At 34.5% G+C, this 12861-nt stretch overlaps 1 long non-coding RNA gene across 1 annotated transcript in view; it reads left to right on the top strand.

The window, feature by feature from the left end:
• The window catches only part of LOC136034281 (uncharacterized), a 74162-nt gene extending 61897 nt beyond the window's left edge, over positions 1 to 12265 (top strand). Inside the window, exons 3-4 of the long non-coding RNA XR_010619154.1 lie at positions 114 to 178; positions 12109 to 12265. This is a non-coding gene — a long non-coding RNA (uncharacterized LOC136034281). The remainder of the gene's footprint in view (positions 1 to 113; positions 179 to 12108) is intronic.
• Positions 12266 to 12861: the final 596 nt, after the last annotated feature.

Genomic DNA, 12861 nt, shown 5'->3' with positions numbered 1-12861 from the left:
CATTGTTTTTGCGTATGTTGCCATTTTCAGGCTATTGTAAAATTTCATCAATAATAAGTTATAATTTATCCCTTTTTTATAACTTATGTCTAATTCTTATTCAAATCTTTAAGGTTAAGGCGGTCTCTTGATCAGTATCAAACAATATTACACAGAGGTTATGGCTTCAGCGATTTAGGTAAGGTTTAATTTTCTTTTCATATCCTTGATTACTTTTTAATATATTTATGTAACTATTTATTTTCTACTATTCGTCTCCGAATCAAATTACCATATTTAAAAAATGTGTTGTACTTGGCTATTATATTACAAGTAACTTTCTTTACCCTTTAGAAATAATTGTTTCATCGGTAACAATTATTTAGAGTACTAAAACTTTTTTATACAGTAGTTTTCTAAGAACAATGTTCACGTACAACCCCATAGCACGTATGACGAGACAATTATATTCCTCCGTGTAGTTTGTTATTGGGTAATTACATTTTTTACATTTGATAGTTATTTATCTAACTTTATGTAGGCCTTCTCATATCTAGACATTTTTTTCAGAGAGCAGAAAATCAAACAGTTCGTGGTAACGAACTATAGTAAGGAGCGACCCGGCTCAATAGTAAACGAAACTCTAAATAACGGAATTTGATGCTAAAATATACATTCAAAGAATCGGATTTTCATGCTGATTTTAAATATATAAGTTTCATCAAATTTGGTCTTTGTCATCAAAAGTTACGAGCCTGAGAAAATGTGTCTTATTTTAGAAAATAGGGAAAAACTCCCCCTAAAAGTCACAGAATCTTAACGAAAATCACACCATCGCATTCAGCGTATCAGAGAACCCTAGAGCAAAATTTTCAACCTCCTATCTACAAAAATGTGGAATTTCGTATTTTTTCCCAGAAGACAAATCACGGGTGCGTGTGTATTTGTTTGTTTTTTTTCCCCCAGGGGTCATCGTATCGACCAAGTGGTCCTAGAATGTTGCAACAGGGCTCATTCTAACGGAAATGAAAAGTTCTAGTGCCCTTTTTAAGTGACCAAAAAAATTGGAGGGAACCTACGCCCCCTCCCACGCTCATTTTTTCTCCAAAGTCAACAGATCAAAATTTTGAGATAGCCATTTTGTTTCGCATAGTCAAAAACCATAAGAACTATGTCTTTGGGAATGACTTACTACCCCACAGTACCTGGGGGAGGGGCTGCAAGTTACAAACTTCGACCAGTGTTTACATATAATAATGGTTATTGGGAAGTGTACAGTCGTTTTCAGGGGATTTTTTTTGCTTTTGGGGGTGGGGTTGAGGGGAGGGGGCTATGTGGGTGGATCTTTTCTTGGAGAAATATGTCATGGGGGAACAGAAATTCAACAAAAAGGGCGCGGGAATTTCTAAAATTACTATAAAAAAAAACAATGAAAAAATAAACATGGAAAAATTCTTTCAATTGAAAGTAAGGAGTACCATTGAAACTTAAAACGAACAGAGATTATTACGCATATGAGGGGTTCTAAAAATACTTTAGCATAAAGAGCGAGGTATTTAGGAGGAGATAAATACCTCGCTCTTTATGCTATAGTATTTTTAGTAATCTCAACTATTTATTCTACGGCCTTTCTGATTCAGGGGTCATTCTTAAAGAATCGGCACAAAACTTACGATTATGTGTAAAGAGCGAGGTATTAACGAGGGTACAAACCCCCTCATATACATAATAAAAATTATAGAATATAAAAGTTTGTTACGTAAGTTAATTCTTAAGTTACGTATATTTATTACTAATAAAAAAATTCGTTAAAAATTAAAATTTATAGTTGCCTTTTTGTGTAACCGAAAAATTGCATAGCAACTAGGCCTCCTTCCCCATCCCATATTTCTCAAAATCGTCTGATCAGAACTAAGAGAAAGCCATTTAACCAAAAAAGGAATTAAAATATAAATTCCATTTTCATAATTTATGTGTGGAGAGCCAAAATCAAACATGCATTAATTCAAAAACGTTCAGAAATTACATAAAAAAAAACTAGTTTTTCTAACTGAAAGTAAGGAGCGACATTAAAACTTAAAAAGAACAGAAATTACTCCGTATATGAAATGGGTTGTCCCCTCCACAATCCTTCGCTCTTTACGCTAAAGTTTGACTCTTTACCACAATTCTGCTTTTTAAAACAATTAAAAGCTTTAGCATAAAGAGCGAGGGATTGCGGAGGGGACAACCCATTTCACATACGGAGTAATTTCTATTCTTTTTAAGTTTTAATGTCGCTCCTTACTTTCAGTTAGAAAAACTAGTTTTTTTTATGTAATATCTTTATATAGCTACAATTTAAAGCAATAGCACAAATTCAGTCTGTAGGCTATACAGTGTTTGAGACGCGAGGGTAAGGCTAGAGCCCTTTGGTCTTTGCCCAGATATGTCGCTTAATTTTGTCTTTCAATCTTTTTGAAACTTCCATTTTTCTTTTAAAAGTCCAATTTTGATGATTTTATTGGAGAAGGAAAATCAAGACTGAGCAAAAAACTACTTTACCCCCTTTTCTGCAATTTCCCTTTTTATACCCATTTGTTATGGGTTTTGAAATTTTAAGCAGGCGAATATAGCCTCATGACTCTCTCCTAGGACTGCTACCCATTGAGGAAAAAATCACTAGGTTTTATTGATTTGTTGATTGCTTCAATAATTTTTTTTTCAATAGTCTAGTGATTTATGTGCTAATTTAGGGATTTTTTGTTTAGGCAATAAAAAATCACTAGAAATAATGATAAATCACTAGAGGTGACAACATTGGTCTCTCCCAAGCAACATCTCTGCCTCAAATCCTTGTTAAGCCATTTCTTTTTGTTCCATATTAAGATGACAAATTCACAGAATTAGCATTTAAACAAGGATGTAGTTTATTTGGCTAACCTTACTTACATAGATATGATAAACAAAAAAAGCTTACTCTTTTTTAGCTGTCCTGTTATTTTTTTTTTCAATTGGTTCTTTTGTTTTCCCCGTAAGGAATCTACACGGTATGTATACTTAACTCTAATCATGCAGATTGCTTTGGACACAATAATATACTCACATTACCCTAACAAACCTTTGTGTCCAAAGTTGGTGGAGTTTACGCCCTTTTAGATGTTTCTTATCGATTATTACACCGGCTTCTGACAGCATAGATGAGGTGTTGTATACTAATTATTTCGCTTAAAGCAGAGCTTGGCTTTTTCATCAACGCAATTACCGTGAACGGGTTCTTGAGTCGGTGAATATTTACACGCTAGAAAATTGAATTAAGTAAATACAGTAGAGGCAATTTTGACACCATCTTGACAATTGGGGGAAATATATGTTACTTTAGCATCAATACAACTAGATTTCAAAATTTTTAGGGGTTGGGGAAACAGAGAGTTTCCTATGAAATGCTCAATTTCATTCCCAAGGAAGGAGGTTAGTTAACTTGGATTTCATACTCAGAAAGGCTGCATCTCAAAAGCCATTTCCAAACTGTTCATGGTAATGAACGGTAAGTAAAGAGTGGCACTTGCCAATAGTTACCGTAACTCCAAAACTAAAATTAAGAAATCTAAGCAACAGAAACCAACAATGTAGACAACAAAAGTGTCCAGCGTTTATGCTGATGCCAAATATACACTCGGACCTTAAGGAGATTTTTGGGGATGGTATGGTATATTTTCCGTTAGAAGTTTGATTTTGCTATCTCTTCTATTTTGTTCATTTTAGGTTTGACAGGTTTTTTTGCCCTCCAGTTCTTTTACAAAAAGTTACCCACTGTACACCATGCTTAAATTGAAAACACCCAACGATTATAAATCTTTAATCTTCAAAGCGCAAAGTGCGTCCAAAGTGAGCCAAACCGTGTACCCCCCCCCCTGGATGCGGCCATGCTATTACCAGAGAGTTATTTCTCTTTACACGGTAGTATGTGGTTGCATATATTGACAGAATACCTGCAAATTCAATATCACCCAAGAGAAACTGCTAGGCTACAGTTTTAAATGTCATTGTGCGGCTTTTATTTTTACCTTACTACCTGTAGGTTGCTCTTGAAATGTCTTTTTGGTAAGACAAAAATAACAAGCTCTGGTCGAAAGTGAACGGTTGCCTTCCATAAATGAGGGTAGCTCCTCTGCTTTGCGTAACATAGAAAAACTGAAAGTTATGATTCGATCACCCAGATCAGGGTGGCAGCTTCCAGAAACCACGTCTATCTCTCGGCGCGTGCAAAGCATAGCGAAAGTTTGCCAAGTGTGATTGAAATGTGCCACGCATGGTGAAACAGCGCTACGTGTGGTGGAACTGTGTGGCACATGTGGCACTCTGGGATGCACACCAGTTGGCGGAAAGCGGATCAACCTTGGATTTTATGCTAATCCTTATACGCCTTGTGTTGAAAAAATCGAAATCGGAGCTCAGAACACGTTTTTTCAAAAGAAGTTGGAAGATGGTCAATAATCATTGACTAGATCTGATTTATTAGGAATATATTTACAATCTGTTCTTGATAAACAATAATGATTCACGCTGCATATTTTTGATGAAAACACGCTCAAACTCATACTTCTATTTCCTAAATTTTGAGAGAATCAGTTAAACTTTGGCAGAAAAGAATAGAGTAGTAGACACAATTTAGTGGAAAGCAAATAAGAACAAATCACCTTTCTAGAATTTTTTGAAATTAAAATAAAGAATTAAAATTAAAAGGAATATTAGTTTGTCTGTACACGAGGGACGCTGCCCTCTCTTCAGCACTTTGCTTTTTACACTGAAGTTTTAAGAATATTCGTTTACCTGAATCAAAGGCCCTTGTATTTCAGTAGTCATTCTTAAAAAATTAGGAAAAAATCAAACTAGCGGAAGCAGCGGAAGATGGAGAAATGTATGGTCTCCCTTATTTGCGGAATTATTCTTTTTCAGTTTTAGTTTTAATGTTGCTCTTGACTTATATTTGATCAAATTCTTCTTTTTTTGTATTTTATTTTTGTTCGTTTTAATAGCATATCCAGGAATACACTAAACGCATGGAAAGCTTCAGCCCCCCTCAAACTCTACTTTTCAAAGCAAATTTAATTTTCCCACACCAGAGTTTCAACAAAATAAGCAAAATTTAGCTTATGTAAAGTTAAGTATATTATAATTATCCAAAGTATTGAAGCAGAGTATCATAATTCAAAATTAACTATTTACCTTTTATTTTTCATGGACTATGTGCATCTTTAGGAGCGGAAGTGCCACTGCGTGACATAACTGTGTCTTAAGCTTGAGAGTTAATCAAGTTTTTTTTTATAATTTAAAATGGACTGGTTATCTCAACATTTTCATTCAGTGGCTTTTTAAAACTCTTTGGACCAGAAATTATTATTTTGCACCACAAAATAGCAGAAAACTGCACTCAGCTATGGTACAGTCTTTTTTGCTACTTAGAAATGTCAGGAAAACTTTCAATTTCATTTCTTATGAGTCTTCTCTTGGTATTCTAAGACCATTAACTTGATAAAATCAATCTTAAAAAAAAAAAATTAACGCGTATCCATTATCATACTTCACGGGAAAACTCAAATTCCAAATGTTTGTATTTAGGGGCTATAACTTTACTGCAATGGAGTTCTCTGATATGCTGAATTTGATGTTAGAATTTCTATTAAATAACTTTTTCGAAAGCAGAACACATTTTTTCCAGGATTGTGCTTTATGTTAGGTTGCTTCAAACTTAACGAATTTTATATAATTCGAATCATGATAAAAAGCAGATTCTTTTAATGCATTTATTGTTATCCAAAACTTGGATTTCTTTCCATATCTTAGAGTCTTGGTCACTGTTAGCAAAAGCTCCTCCTTACTAAAAATATAAATTATTAAAACTAAAATTACTTACTAAAAATTACTTAAAAATAGCGACGAAGACCACACTGCCTTTCCATAACGAACAAACTAAAAGTAGAAACAATAGGGAAAATCTTTTCAAGACAGTGAAAATCAAATCTGTGGATGTTTCGGCCCTACGTTCAAGGGCTGTCTTCAGCCCAATACGAGAAAGAAATATATATATATATATATATATATATATATATATATATATATATATATATATATATATATATATATATATATATAAATAAACTTACTTTAAAATGTGAGAACTAAAACTAATAATGTTTTTGTAAAAACTTTTTTAAAACAGCCCTAGCATCCTTACTTCAACGAAGCTCAACCAGGACTGACAAATAGAAATGATAAGGTTTATCAAATAGATAGCATAAGGTTTGATTCTAATTAAGGTTGGCATATATTTAATAATCCCTCCCACAAGATACTTTTTGAAAAATATTTCCTCATCAGTAATGATTTGGGGATAAAACAGGTGGTTCGGGAATCAATCGAAATTAGTCTCAAATAAATAATAATATTTCTTTGAACGGGGACTTGGGGGAGTACTCACTAAATTTTTTATACTTAAACTTAATTAAAACTGATCTAAAAAAATATATGACTAAATTGATTTATAATAGTATTGAACCAGTTACGAAAAAACCTTTGAGGCAGGCTGCCAAAAACGCAAGGTTGGCTTTGAGAACTTGCATTTAATCATTTTGTTTTGTTTTGTTTGAGTGAATTTATCATCTCACTTCATTCTATTTGTCCGTCCTGGTTGAACTTCGTTGAAGTAAGGATGCTAACATTATTAGTTTTGGTTCTCACATTTTAATGTGACTTTATATATATATATATATATATATATATATATATATATATATATATATATATATATATATATATATATATATATATATATATATATATATATATATTTATATTCTTTCTCGCATGGTGCTGAGGACCGCCCTTGGACATAGGGCCGAAATATCCATAAATTTGATTTCCACTTTCTTGAAAAGATTTTTCCTATTGTTTCTATTATGTGTTTGTTCGTTACTTACACTCACTTTTAGTTGGCAAGAACTATTTTTATAATTAAGAAATCCTTTATTTCCATTTAAACATCGATAAAGAAAATTCCTGGCAAAACTTGCCTCCATTTTCCTGGGTAATTTTCCTAATGGTGATCATGACACCTTATTCTTCCTCCTTTCCGCCCTTTACGCCGGTAAGAATATGAATTTGATATAGAATATTTATTTATTTATTTATTTATTATTACGAATAGCGGTAAGCGTCAATGCTTATCGAAAAAACAAAAAAAAACACAAAATCATAATACTAATCTAAAGTAAATTGGCAACGACAAACTAAACAGCAAAAACTTCTAAATAGCACGAAACTACACAACAAAAGTGTCTAAATAAAAAGGCATATTTACTAATGCACTCTTAAAAATTCGAACACTCTCCGCCTCGACAACCTCCAAAGGCAAACCATTCCATGGTCCGGCAACTCTACTAACGAAAGATAATTGACCAATTTTTTTCAGTGGTTTTGGGGGATATAATTTATAATCATGCTGACGAGTAGAGTGATAATGGCTAAATTTAAAAAAATAAATTTGGATCAACATCATCCACTCCTTTAATTATACGAAATACATTTACAAGGTCATTGCGACGTCTACGAAACTTCAACGACGGGAGTTGAAGCCTAGAAAGTCTCTGCGGTTAGGAAAGGCGCTGAAGGTATGGGACCAATCTAGTGGCCCTTCTCTGAACCTTTTCTATCCTATGCTCATCCATTAGACGTAGTGGAAACCAAACAGAAGTATTATACTCAAGAAGAGCGCGGACCATTGATTTGTATAGTAGTAAGAAATTACGAAGGTTAAACCTACTAAAGCTTCTCCTTCTGGACGATAAACGATAATTTGTATTCTTTACAATTTCCGAAACATGCTTATCAAATTTCAATTTGATAAGCAATATGCTACGAAGAAAACGTTCTTATGCAATAAGAGGGGAGCTATCACACCGCAGCAACCATTCCAGGTTTAGTTCAAATTAAAGGTTAATTCCAGCACCCTTAGACCCACTTTTAATGTTTGTAGAAAGCTAGAAAACTTGATGATAAGAATGAGGCATCATGTGCACTTTTCCTCCACGCCAAAACTGATCCAGCAGACCTCCCAGATATTAGCTGATCCCCAAATATACATAACAGAACATTATTTTATCGAATGTGAAGTAGCTCTACTACTAAAACAAAGTTTAAAAATAGATATCTATATTCACCGTTTATTTTGTATGGGCTACTATATTATTTAGAAATCAACGGATCGCCGCATGGCATTGCTGCTTCTGAAACCAGGAAGCTCAAAATGTAGTTTTCAATCCGTTGAAATCTATTGCTTATTACATAATTTTCTATAAATGGCTTTTCCTCTTTCTCTAGTGCAATATTGTATGCCAAAAATGGATGTAAACACCATTTTGCCGCGCGCAATCTTTTTGACTGCTTGAAACGGGCATAGAACTTCTAATTTAAATTCAAACGATACTTTTCCCTACTTTTTAGGACTAATGGTTTAAGTTGATCAACCCTGGACAAAAAAACAAAACAAATGTACACACATCCATGACTCTCCTTCTAAAACAAGAGCTAAGAGCTCATATGGCACTTGTGACGAGGTCGGAAGAGCCAAGAGCTCATGTGGTATGAGCTTATTGCAAAATTCCAAGAATCAATAGATTGCTTTAAAAGGAAAATCAGAGGCTTAATGCCAGTCAGGATTTAAAATAAAAGCTCTTAGTCACGAGGTCCTTCTAAATATCAAAATTCATTAAGATCCGATCACTCACTCGTAAGTTAAAAATAACTCAATTTTTCTGATTTTTCCTCTCCCTTCAGCCCCCAGATGGTCGAATCGGGGAAAAAGACTTCATCAAGTCAATTTGTACAGCTCCCTGACACGCCTACCTATTTTCATCGTCTTAGCACGTCCAGAAGCACCTAACTCCCCCAAAGAGAGTGGATCCGGTCCGGTTACGTCAATCACGTATCTACGACATTTAAAAGCATTTTCCAAGATTTCTGTTTCCCCCCTCCCACTCCCCCTATTTCAACAGATCTGGTCGAAATTTGAAATAAGAGTTCTGAGACACGAGTTCTCCTAATATCAAATTTCATCAAGATCCGGTCACCCGTTCTTAAGGTATAAATACATCAATTTTTCTAATTTTTCCAAATTAACAACCCCCAGATCCCCCAAAGAGAACGGATGCGTACCAATTATGTCAATCTCGTATCTATAACTTGTGCTTATTCTTCCCGTCAAGTTTCATCCCGATTTCTCCACTCTAAGCGTTTTCCAAGATTTCCGGTTTCCAAGATTTCTGTTTCCCCCCTCCAACCCTCTTTGTCCCCGGAATGGATTCTGATTGAAAATGGAGCATCTGAGACATAAGATTCTTCTATATATCAAGTCAAACAGTTCGTGGTAACGAACTGTAAAAAGGAGCGACCCGGCTCAATAGTAACCAAAACTCTAAAAAATGAAATTTTGATACCAATACCTACATCAAAAGAATCGCATTTTAATGCTGATTTTAAATATATAAGTGTAATTAAGTTTAGTCTTACCCATCAAAAGTTACGAGCCTGAGAAAATTTAGGTTATTTTAGAAAATAGGGGAAACGCCCCCTTAAAAGTAATAGAATCTTAATCACCCCATCAGATTCAGCGTATCAGAGAATCCTACTGTAGAGGTTTCAAGCTCCTATCTACAAAAATGTGGAATTTTGTATTTTTTGCCAGAAGGCAGATCACGGATGCGTGTTTATTTGTTTTTTTGTTTTTTTTTTCTTTTTCCCAGGGGTGATCGTATCGACCCAGTTGTCCTAGAATTTTGCAAGAGGGCTCATTCTAACGGAAATGAAAAGTTCTATTGCCCTTTTTAATTGACCAAAAAAATTGGAGGGCACCTAGGCCCTCTCCCACGCTAATTATTTTACCAAAGTCAACGGATCAAAATTCTGAGATAGCAATTTTATTCAGCGTAGTCGAAAAACCTTATAACTATGTTTTTGGGGACGACTTACTCCCCCACAGTCCCCATGGGAGGGGCAACAAGTTACAAACTTTGACCAATGCTTACATATAGTAATGGTTATTGGGAAGTATACAGGCGTTTTCAGGAGGATTTTTTTGGTTGGGGGAGGGGTTGAAAAGAGGGGGATATGCTTGGGGAACTTCCATCGGTAATTTGTCATGGGGGAAGAAAATCTCCATGAAAGGGAGCGCAGGATTTACTAGCATTATTTAAAAACACAATGAAAAAATAAATATGAAAAAATCTTTCAGCTGGAAGTAAGGAACAGCATTAAAACTTAAAACAAACAGAAATTATTACCCATTTGAGGGGCTCACCTCCTCCTAATACCTCGCTCTTTACGTTAAAGTATTTTTAGTAATTTCAACTATTTATTCTACGGCTTTTGTGATTCTGGGGTCATTCTTAATGAATTCGGACAAAATTTAAGCTTTAGTGTAAAGAGCGAGGATCTGACAAGGGGGCGAACCCCCTCATATATGTAATAAAAATATGAGAATACAAAAGTTCTTTACGTAAGCTAATTTATAAGTTACGTAAATCTTTTAATAATAAAAATATTCGTAAAAAATTAAAAGTTCTAGTTGCCTTTTTAATTAACCAAAAAATCGGAGGGCAACTAGGCTTCCTCCCCCGCTCTTTTTTCTCAAAATCATTCGATCAAAATTATGAGAAAGCCATTTAGCCAAAAAAAAAAAAATGCAAATTTCGTTTTAATTATTCCTCTGCGGAGAGCCAAAATCAAAACATGCATTGATTCAAAAACGTTCAAAAATTAAATAAAAAAAACAAGTTTTTTTAACTGAAAGTAAGGAGCGACATTAAAACTTAAAACGAACAGAAATTACTTCGTATATGAAAGAGGCTTCTTCCTCATCAACGCCCCGCTCTTTACGCTAAAGTTTTCTACTGTTTTAAAAAGAAGAATTGAGAGACAGAGTCAAAAAAAAATCCGATCAGGATTTAAAATAAGAGATTTGAGTTTCGAGGTCTTTATAAATATGAAATTTCATTAAGATACAACCACTCTTTCGTAAGTTAAGAATACCTCATTTTTTCTAATTTTTTAGAATTAAAAACTCCTCCAAACAGAGCAGATCCATTCCGGTTATGTCAATCCCGTATCTAGGACCCGTGCTTATTTTTCCCACCAAATTTCATCCTGATCCCTCCACTCTAAGCATTTTCCAAGATTTTAGGTTCCCCCCACCAACTTCCCTTTCACCGGATCCAGTCGTGATTTAATATAAAAGCTCTAAGACATGATATCCTTCCAAACATCAAATTTCATTAAGATCCGATCACTGCTTCGTAAGTTAAAAATAGCTCATTTTTTCTAATTTTTCAGAATTAATCCTCCCCCCAACACCCCCAAAGATAGAGGATCCGTTCCAGTTATGTCAATCACGCATCTAGGACTTGTGCTTATTTTTCCCACCAAGTTTCATCCCGATCCTTCCACTCTAAGCGTTTTCCATGATTTTAGGTTCCCCCCTCCAACTACCCCCAATGTCATCAGATTTGGTCGGGATTTAAAATAAGAGCTCTGAGACACAATATCCTTCCAAACATCAAATTTCATTAAGATCCCATCACATGTTCGTAAGTTAAAATACATCGTTTTTTCTATTTTTTTCGAATTAACCGGCCCCCACTCACCCCCCTAGATGGTCAAATCGGGAAAAAGACTATTTATAATTTAATCTGGTCCGATCCCTAATACGTCTGCCAAATTTCATCGTCCTAGCTTACCTAGAAGTGCCTAAAGTAGCAAAACCGGGACAGACTGACAGGCCGACAGACAGACAGACCGACAGACCGACAGAATTTGCGATCGCTATGTGTCACTTGGTTAATACCAAGTGCCATAAAAAACACATTCAAAATATCGCTTACTGCATCATGATCCCTTGCCTTTTTTAGTTTGTTCTCCCTTTTTTGGTTATCAGGCAAATTGCTTCATTTTTTTCTAGACGTTTTTGAAGCTTTTGATTGGTAGTTTTAAACTTGATAAATTTTATTTAGTTGAAATCGCTATAAACGCCATTTTTTTATGTATATATTGTTATTAAAACAGTTTTATTAGAGTTTCGATTACTATTAGCTTTTCTAGGACCACGATAATGTAGTTTGGTACTTCTCCCAAAATGTTGGCTGGGAACAACCATGCGTGACACACGAAATCGTTGGATATTCCTCAAAATAATGTGGATGGAATTTCACGCAATTCGACTTTTGTTCCATTCCATATTGTTGTAAAGGAAATCTAATAAAAGTTTTGCTGGTGTTTCAATCTCCTTCACTCATCCAGAAACTATTTCGATGGATCTCAAAGAGAAACTATGAAGGTCATTTGTTTTATAGTTTCTAAGTCTTTAAGCTATTCGTTTTTTCTCTCGTTTTTTTTTAGCAACGCTAAATGAAAATTCTTCTTTGGTATAACAGCACAGTCAAAAAGATAAAGGCAGTTCAATTGCAAAAAAGAAAGAATAAATGCGTCCCAGCTTCGAAAACAAAGCATAAATTGGAGGAAAAAATTATTCAAATAAGATTCCATGGATTTGACAAAAAAAGTTATGCGATAGGAGTGGATAAAGGTAGGACAAATTTCAGGCTTGTCCATCTGAAGTCTTGAGCTTTTCATGAGATCCTCTGTTACTTCTTCTAATACTGGTAGAGAAGGTTTTTTTGTTTTTGTTTTTCACCATAAACCTAAACAGTGAATATAGCACTTTTTTTCATTCTGAATTCTGCTACAAAATTTTTCTGTCAGGTAAATTTTTCTGTGAAAGTTACTTCTAAGAATCCGGTTTTAGCATTTTCTTTGACGTGTCACTAGAAACTTTACTTCATATGCAGCAATTAC

The sequence above is a fragment of the Artemia franciscana genome, chromosome 2, assembly GCF_032884065.1.
Source record: "Artemia franciscana chromosome 2, ASM3288406v1, whole genome shotgun sequence".
Taxonomy (NCBI): Eukaryota; Metazoa; Arthropoda; class Branchiopoda; order Anostraca; family Artemiidae; genus Artemia; species Artemia franciscana.
This window is presented reverse-complemented; position numbering and strand designations above follow the sequence as displayed.